Source organism: Zeugodacus cucurbitae, unplaced genomic scaffold, assembly GCF_028554725.1.
Source record: "Zeugodacus cucurbitae isolate PBARC_wt_2022May unplaced genomic scaffold, idZeuCucr1.2 ctg00000153.1, whole genome shotgun sequence".
Lineage (NCBI taxonomy): Eukaryota > Metazoa > Arthropoda > Insecta > Diptera > Tephritidae > Zeugodacus > Zeugodacus cucurbitae.
In genome coordinates, this window is record NW_026530853.1 from 7,501 (window position 1) to 17,500 (window position 10,000).

General features: G+C 30.3%; 2 non-coding genes and 1 pseudogene across 2 annotated transcripts; all 3 read left to right on the top strand.

Moving 5' to 3' along the window:
- The first annotated feature begins 4,886 nt into the window (after positions 1-4,886).
- On the top strand, positions 4,887-6,876 carry LOC128923975 (small subunit ribosomal RNA). Its single transcript, XR_008472687.1, has one exon. It is a non-coding gene; the product is annotated as a small subunit ribosomal RNA (ribosomal RNA).
- Positions 6,877-7,385: 509 nt separating this feature from the next.
- LOC128923973 (5.8S ribosomal RNA) lies at positions 7,386-7,564 on the top strand. Its single transcript, XR_008472685.1, has one exon. It is a non-coding gene; the product is annotated as a 5.8S ribosomal RNA (ribosomal RNA).
- Positions 7,565-8,017: 453 nt separating this feature from the next.
- The window catches only part of LOC128923972 (large subunit ribosomal RNA), a 5,535-nt pseudogene continuing 3,552 nt past the window's right edge, over positions 8,018-10,000 (top strand).

Here is a 10,000-nt window from a genome sequence, read left to right on the forward strand (position 1 = left end):
TAAAAATGATTTTATTTACGTAGCCAAATGCATCGTCATCTTATTAGTGACGCGCAAAAAGGAATTCAGGAGATTCCTACTGTCCCTATTTGCGAAGAGCCGAAACCACATATAAAGAGCCAAAAGGCCGAAAAAACGTATATTTGCATATAAAAAAAACTAAATTTGGTTAAACGGCGGGCATAAAAATGATTTTATTTACGTAGCCAAATGCATCGTCATCTTATTAGTGACGCGCAAAAAGGAATTCAGGAGATTCCTACTGTCCCTATTTGCGAAGAGCCGAAACCACATATAAAGAGCCAAAACGCCGAAAAAACGTATATTTGCATATAAAAAAAACTAAATTTGGTTAAACGGCGGGCATAAAAATGATTTTATTTACGTAGCCAAATGCATCGTCATCTTATTAGTGACGCGCAAAAAGGAATTCAGGAGATTCCTACTGTCCCTATTTGCGAAGAGCCGAAACCACATATAAAGAGCCAAAAGGCCGAAAAAACGTATATTTGCATATAAAAAAAACTAAATTTGGTTAAACGGCGGGCATAAAAATGATTTTATTTACGTAGCCAAATGCATCGTCATCTTATTAGTGACGCGCAAAAAGGAATTCAGGAGATTCCTACTGTCCCTATTTGCGAAGAGCCGAAACCACATATAAAGAGCCAAAACGCCGAAACCACGTATATTTGCATATAAAAAAAACTAAGTTTGGTTAAACGGCGGGCATAAAAATGATTTTATTTACGTAGCCAAATGCATCGTCATCTTATTAGTGACGCGCAAAAAGGAATTCAGGAGATTCCTACTGTCCCTATTTGCGAAGAGCCGAAACCACATATAAAGAGCCAAAAGGCCGAAAAAACGTATATTTGCATATAAAAAAAACTAAATTTGGTTAAACGGCGGGCATAAAAATGATTTTATTTACGTAGCCAAATGCATCGTCATCTTATTAGTGACGCGCAAAAAGGAATTCAGGAGATTCCTACTGTCCCTATTTGCGAAGAGCCGAAACCACATATAAAGAGCCAAAAGGCCGAAAAAACGTATATTTGCATATAAAAAAAACTAAATTTGGTTAAACGGCGGGCATAAAAATGATTTTATTTACGTAGCCAAATGCATCGTCATCTTATTAGTGACGCGCAAAAAGGAATTCAGGAGATTCCTACTGTCCCTATTTGCGAAGAGCCGAAACCACATATAAAGAGCCAAAAGGCCGAAAAAACGTATATTTGCATATAAAAAAAACTAAATTTGGTTAAACGGCGGGCATAAAAATGATTTTATTTACGTAGCCAAATGCATCGTCATCTTATTAGTGACGCGCAAAAAGGAATTCAGGAGATTCCTACTGTCCCTATTTGCGAAGAGCCGAAACCACATATAAAGAGCCAAAAGGCCGAAAAAACGTATATTTGCATATAAAAAAAACTAAATTTGGTTAAACGGCGGGCATAAAAATGATTTTATTTACGTAGCCAAATGCATCGTCATCTTATTAGTGACGCGCAAAAAGGAATTCAGGAGATTCCTACTGTCCCTATTTGCGAAGAGCCGAAACCACATATAAAGAGCCAAAACGCCGAAACCACGTATATTTGCATATAAAAAAAACTAAGTTTGGTTAAACGGCGGGCATAAAAATGATTTTATTTACGTAGCCAAATGCATCGTCATCTTATTAGTGACGCGCAAAAAGGAATTCAGGAGATTCCTACTGTCCCTATTTGCGAAGAGCCGAAACCCCATATAAAGAGCCAAAACGCCGAAACCACGTTCATACAAGTAAAAAAATTTCATATAAATACTAAATAATTTTCATATAGATACTAAGTTTATGAATTCATACAAGTAAATAATTTTCATATAAATACTAAATAATTTTCATATAGATACTAAGTTAATGAATTCAAACAAGTTAAAAATTTTCATATAAATACTAAATAATTTTCATATAGATACTAAGTTAATGAATTCATACAAGTTAAAAATTTTCATATAAATACTAAATAATTTTCATATAGATACTAAGTTAATGAATTCATACAAGTTAAAAATTTTCATATAAATACTAAATAATTTTCATATAGATACTAAGTTAATGAATTCATACAAGTTAAAAATTTTCATATAAATACTAAATAATTTTCATATAGATACTAAGTTAATGAATTCATACAAGTTAAAAATTTTCATATAAATACTAAATAATTTTCATATAGATACTAAGTTTATGAATTCATACAAGTAAAAAATTTTCATATAAATACTAAATAATTTTCATATAGATACTAAGTTAATGAATTCATACAAGTTAAAAATTTTCATATAAATACTAAATAATTTTCATATAGATACTAAGTTTATGAATTCATACAAGTAAAAAATGTTCATATAAATACTAAATAATTTTCATATAGATACTAAGTTTATGAATTCATACAAGTAAAAAATTTTCATATAAATACTAAATAATTTTCATATAGATACTAAGTTTATGAATTCATACAAGTTAAAAATTTTCATATAAATACTAAATAATTTTCATATAGATACTAAGTTTATGAATTCATACAAGTAAAAAATTTTCATATAAATACTAAATAATTTTCATATAGATACTAAGTTTATGAATTCATACAAGTAAATAATTTTCATATAAATACTAAATAATTTTCATATAGATACTAAGTTAATGAATTCATACAAGTTAAAAATTTTCATATAAATACTAAATAATTTTCATATAGATACTAAGTTAATGAATTCATACAAGTTAAAAATTTTCATATAAATACTAAATAATTTTCATATAGATACTAAGTTAATGAATTCATACAAGTTAAAAATTTTCATATAAATACTAAATAATTTTCATATAGATACTAAGTTTATGAATTCATACAAGTAAATAATTTTCATATAAATACTAAATAATTTTCATATAGATACTAAGTTAATGAATTCATACAAGTTAAAAATTTTCATATAAATACTAAATAATTTTCATATAGATACTAAGTTAATGAATTCATACAAGTTAAAAATTTTCATATAAATACTAAATAATTTTCATATAGATACTAAGTTTATGAATTCATACAAGTAAAAAATTTTCATATAAATACTAAATAATTTTCATATAGATACTAAGTTTATGAATTCATACAAGTAAATAATTTTCATATAAATACTAAATAATTTTCATATAGATACTAAGTTAATGAATTCATACAAGTTAAAAATTTTCATATAAATACTAAATAATTTTCATATAGATACTAAGTTAATGAATTCATACAAGTTAAAAATTTTCATATAAATACTAAATAATTTTCATATAGATACTAAGTTAATGAATTCATACAAGTTAAAAATTTTCATATAAATACTAAATAATTTTCATATAGATACTAAGTTTATGAATTCATACAAGTAAATAATTTTCATATAAATACTAAATAATTTTCATATAGATACTAAGTTAATGAATTCATACAAGTTAAAAATTTTCATATAAATACTAAATAATTTTCATATAGATACTAAGTTAATGAATTCATACAAGTTAAAAATTTTCATATAAATACTAAATAATTTTCATATAGATACTAAGTTTATGAATTCATACAAGTAAAAAATTTTCATATAAATACTAAATAATTTTCATATAGATACTAAGTTTATGAATTCATACAAGTAAATAATTTTCATATAAATACTAAATAATTTTCATATAGATACTTAATAAATTTCATATAAATACTAATTAATTTTCATATAGATACTAATTTTCATATAAGTACTAAGTGTATGAATTCATACAACTAAATAATTTTCATATAAGTACAAAAAATTTAAAAAAAAAAATAAATGTTAAGCTATTTTTGATGTTGTAATATTTCTTATAAGCATAATGCTCATAGAAAATGATATAAATTACTTGTATATATATGAATTTAAAACTTTTATATGGTTAAAAAGATTTTCTCCATACGATTTCCGGTTGGTGAGGTGTACGTGGCAGAAAACATATATGTTGTATGAAACTTCAACATTAGTACTTGTATGAAAATTTTAATACTTGTATGAAATTGCATACTTAGTACTTATATGAAAATTATTTTCATATATTTATAAAAGTATTTAAGTGTAATATATAAATGAGAGCAAAAAAATTTATTCCTGGTTTGCTACAGTTGGTTTAAATAGAAATAATTTTGTTAATAATGAAATGTTATTAATTGAGATTATTCTTCTATACCTAACATAATGTAGTCGTTTTTTTTTTAATTTAACTTTTTTTGGGGTTTGTTCTTCTATTCACATAAAATATATGTGGGTAAAGAATAAAATTCAATAAAGTTAAATATTTATATTATTACGCTCGAATACTTTCATATCATATATGAAATAAAATGAAAAATAATTGAATTGAAATTATTAATTTCAAATCAAAAGAAAAACGTATATACTCTTAAAAAAAGATATATACACTATATGCATTGAAATAAAGTAAAATGTATAAAAAATGATATTATTTGAAAGTTTAACAAATACAAGAAGAAACATCGTCCTTACATTAATAATTATATTATATATGTATAGAGAACGAAAATTCTTTCTCACGATAAGATACACAGTCTCAAAGTCCGAATAAGACCGCAATAAATAATACAATAATATGAAATTTAAATGACATGAAGTAAATTATTTAATCCGACCATAGTAGAAGAAATTTCATAATTATTTATTGTCGCGATTTCGTTCTCCTTTGCATTGTGTATATGTCGTGTACTTAATTTTCAAATATTGAAAATATCATTATAAAAATTTATATAGTATAAAAAATATTATATAAATGAATAAAAAATATTATTCTGGTTGATCCTGCCAGTAGTTATATGCTTGTCTCAAAGATTAAGCCATGCATGTCTAAGTACAAACAAATTAAAAGTGAAACCGCAAAAGGCTCATTATATCAGTTATGGTTCCATAGATCGTTAACAGTTACTTGGATAACTGTGGTAATTCTAGAGCTAATACATGCAAAATAAACACGGACCTTTTGGAACGTGTGCTTTTATTAGGCTAAAACCAAGCGATCGTAAGATCGTTATATTGGTTGAACTCTAGATAACTTGCAGATCGTATGGTCTCGTACCGACGACAGATCTTTCAAATGTCTGCCCTATCAACTTTTGATGGTAGTATCTAGGACTACCATGGTTGCAACGGGTAACGGGGAATCAGGGTTCGATTCCGGAGAGGGAGCCTGAGAAACGGCTACCACATCTAAGGAAGGCAGCAGGCGCGTAAATTACCCACTCCCAGTTCGGGGAGGTAGTGACGAAAAATAACAATACAGGACTCATATCCGAGGCCCTGTAATTGGAATGAGTACACTTTAAATCCTTTAACAAGGACCTATTGGAGGGCAAGTCTGGTGCCAGCAGCCGCGGTAATTCCAGCTCCAATAGCGTATATTAAAGTTGTTGCGGTTAAAACGTTCGTAGTTGAATTTGTGCTTCATACGGGTAGTACAGCTATAATTGTGGTATGTACATTACCTTATGTATGCAAGCGTATTACCGGTGGAGTTCTTATATGTAATTAATACAATGTATTTTTTATATATTCCTCCTATTTAAACCTGCTTCAGTGCTCTTCATCGAGTGTTGTTGTGGGCCGGTACAATTACTTTGAACAAATTAGAGTGCTTAAAGCAGGCTCCAAATGCCTGAATATTTTGTGCATGGAATAATGAAATAAGACCTCTGTTCTACTTTCATTGGTTTTTAGATCAAGAGGTAATGATTAATAGAAGCAGTTTGGGGGCATTAGTATTACGACGCGAGAGGTGAAATTCTTGGACCGTCGTAAGACTAACTTAAGCGAAAGCATTTGCCAAAGATGTTTTCATTAATCAAGAACGAAAGTTAGAGGTTCGAAGGCGATCAGATACCGCCCTAGTTCTAACCATAAACGATGCCAGCTAGCAATTGGGTGTAGCTACTACTATGGCTCTCTCAGTCGCTTCCCGGGAAACCAAAGCTTTTGGGCTCCGGGGGAAGTATGGTTGCAAAGCTGAAACTTAAAGGAATTGACGGAAGGGCACCACCAGGAGTGGAGCCTGCGGCTTAATTTGACTCAACACGGGAAAACTTACCAGGTCCGAACATAAGCGTGTAAGACAGATTGATAGCTCTTTCTCGAATCTATGGGTGGTGGTGCATGGCCGTTCTTAGTTCGTGGAGTGATTTGTCTGGTTAATTCCGATAACGAACGAGACTCAAATATATTAAATAGATGCTTTCAGGATTATGGTGTTGAAGCTTATATAGCCTTCATTCATGAGTTCATCTTGAATGTGCAAGTGTTTGAATGTGTTTATATAAGTGGAGCCGTACCTGTTGGTTTGTCCCATTATAAGGACACTAGCTTCTTAAATGGACAAATTGCGTCTAGCAGTAACGAGATTGAGCAATAACAGGTCTGTGATGCCCTTAGATGTCCTGGGCTGCACGCGCGCTACAATGAAAGTATCAACGTGTATTTCCTAGACCGAGAGGTCCGGGTAAACCGCTGAACCACTTTCATGCTTGGGATTGTGAACTGAAACTGTTCACATGAACTTGGAATTCCCAGTAAGTGTGAGTCATTAACTCGCATTGATTACGTCCCTGCCCTTTGTACACACCGCCCGTCGCTACTACCGATTGAATTATTTAGTGAGGTCTCCGGACGTGATCACTGTGACGCCTTGTGTTTCACGGTTGTTTCGCAAAAGTTGACCGAACTTGATTATTTAGAGGAAGTAAAAGTCGTAACAAGGTTTCCGTAGGTGAACCTGCGGAAGGATCATTATTGTGTTCCTATCCGTAAATATTATAAAAAAACAAACAAACAAACAAACAAACAAACAAACAAAAAAAGAATAAAAAAGAAAAATTATTTTCTTTTTTTTCTTTTCATTCATTTATTTGAATGTTTTTCTTTTTTTTCTTTTTTTTTTTACTCCTTGTATTGTAGTATAATGAAAATTATATCGCATACATTGTATTTGAACGCAACAAACCTTTAAACATATATAGTTGTACTTATTATTTATAAAAATAATATAAATGATAAGTTAATTTGTTCTCATTAACGTGTAATTCCTTAAAAATATATAGAAATTAAATAAAATGTAATAAAAAAGGAATTACTGTTTTTGTTGGACTAAGACATGCGCAACTTGTAAATGTTTGGGTTGAAAATTACAATTTATTGAAAGATGTTTTAAAATAATTTATATATTATATACGAAAACGAAATGTTATTCTTTCAATAAATTAAAAACTCTTGACGTTAAATTAAAATAAACAAAAAATTATCACTCTAAGCGGTGGATCACTCGGCTCATGGGTCGATGAAGAACGCAGCTAACTGTGCGTCATCGTGTGAACTGCAGGACACATGAACATCGACATTTTGAACGCATATTGCAGTCCATGCTGTTATGTACTTTAATTAATTTTAAAGTGCTGCTTGGACTACATATGGTTGAGGGTTGTAAGACTATGCTAAATTAGTTGCTTATTCTTTTAGTCAATTAAAAGAATTTAAGCACATGGTATATTACTGGATTGTATTTTTCAATCCATAATATTAATAGCATAAAAAGAAATATAGAAAATATATTCTTGAACACCTCATATTTGAACGAAATTTTATAATAAATAAGAATCTTAGTATTCCCAAAAACAATAAAATTTCAATATTATTATTTCAAATAATATATACATTTAGAGGAACGTCTAGCATAAAATATTATTTTATTCTAGGATTGCCTTAAATGTAAAAAACCAAGAAAATAATATTGTTGTTATAATGAAGTAAGTAGTACGGGATGAAAAGATTGAATATTTATTATTAAGAAAATTATATTGGTGTTAAGAAATAATTATGTATGTTTCTTTAAAATAGCAAAAAGCTAAAATATAAAATAAATATAAATATTTTTATACAACCTCAACTCATATGGGACTACCCCCTGAATTTAAGCATATTAATGAGGGGAGGAAAAGAAACTAACAAGGATTTTCTTAGTAGCGGCGAGCGAAAAGAAAATAGTTCAGCACTAAGTCACTTTGTCTATATGGCAAATGTGAGATGCAGTGTATGGAATATCTTAATATCTAGTATGAGAAATTAACGATTTAAGTCCTTCTTAAATGAGGCCATTTACCCATAGAGGGTGCCAGGCCCGTATAACGTTAATGATTACTAGAAAGATATTTCCAAAGAGTCGTGTTGCTTGATAGTGCAGCACTAAGTGGGTGGTAAACTCCATCTAAAACTAAATATAACCATGAGACCGATAGTAAACAAGTACCGTGAGGGAAAGTTGAAAAGAACTCTGAATAGAGAGTTAAATAGTACGTGAAACTGCTTAGAGGTTAAGCCCGATGAACCTGAATATCCATTATGAAAAATTCATCATTATAACTGTGATATTTATAATATTATAGTAATAGTGTGCATTTTTTTCATATAAGGACATTGTAATCTATTAACATAATAAAATATTTATCAAAAGATCATTGGTGTTAAGTTTATTCAAATTAATTTGCTTTTAGCTTATTAACATAGAATAAATACTGATGATTTGATAAAGTGTTGATAGATTTTACATATATAATGCTTAAATTCTTTTGAATTTTACAATAATATTATTATCATTGATTTTAATATTAATTGTATGCATTTATATGATTAACAATGCGAAAGATTCAGGATACCTTCGGGACCCGTCTTGAAACACGGACCAAGGAGTCTAACATATGTGCAAGTCATTGGGTTATATTAAACCTAATGGCGAAATTAACTTAACTTTTATATAATGGGATTAATTTTTAGTGAAATATTTTACTATTAATTCAATCCCGGGGCGTTCCATATAGTTATGTATAATGATAATTTATTATTATTTATACCTCTAACTGGAGCGTACCTTGAGCATATATGCTGTGACCCGAAAGATGGTGAACTATACTTGATCAGGTTGAAGTCAGGGGAAACCCTGATGGAAGACCGAAACAGTTCTGACGTGCAAATCGATTGTCAGAATTGAGTATAGGGGCGAAAGACCAATCGAACCATCTAGTAGCTGGTTCCCTCCGAAGTTTCCCTCAGGATAGCTGGTGCATTTAAATATTATGTAAAATAATCTTATCTGGTAAAGCGAATGATTAGAGGCCTTAGGGTCGAAACGACCTTAACCTATTCTCAAACTTTAAATGGGTAAGAACCTCACCTTTCTTGATATGAAGGTTGAGGTTATGATATAATGTGCCCAGTGGGCCACTTTTGGTAAGCAGAACTGGCGCTGTGGGATGAACCAAACGTAATGTTACGGTGCCCAAATTAACAACTCATGCAGATACCATGAAAGGCGTTGGTTGCTTAAAACAGCAGGACGGTGGACATGGAAGTCGTAATCCGCTAAGGAGTGTGTAACAACTCACCTGCCGAAGCAACTAGCCCTTAAAATGGATGGCGCTTAAGTTGTATACCTATACATTACCGCTAAAGTACATGATTTATAATACAATTTCGGTTGGATTATAAATTTTGAAACTTTAGTGAGTAGGAGGGTACAATGGTGTGCTTAGAAGTGTTTGGCGTAAGCCTGCATGGAGCCGCCATTGGTACAGATCTTGGTGGTAGTAGCAAATAATCGAATGAGACCTTGGAGGACTGAAGTGGAGAAGGGTTTCGTGTGAACAGTGGTTGATCACGAGTTAGTCGGTCCTAAGTTCAAGGCGAAAGCCGAAAATTTTCAAGTTTTAATGAATTGTTGAGAATATATAATTATTATGTTTTCTTCATAGTAATTAAACACTTGAATAATTTTGAACGAAAGGGAATACGGTTCCAATTCCGTAACCTGTTGAGTATCCGTTTGTTATTAAAAATGGGCCTTGTGCTCATCCTGGCAACAGGAACG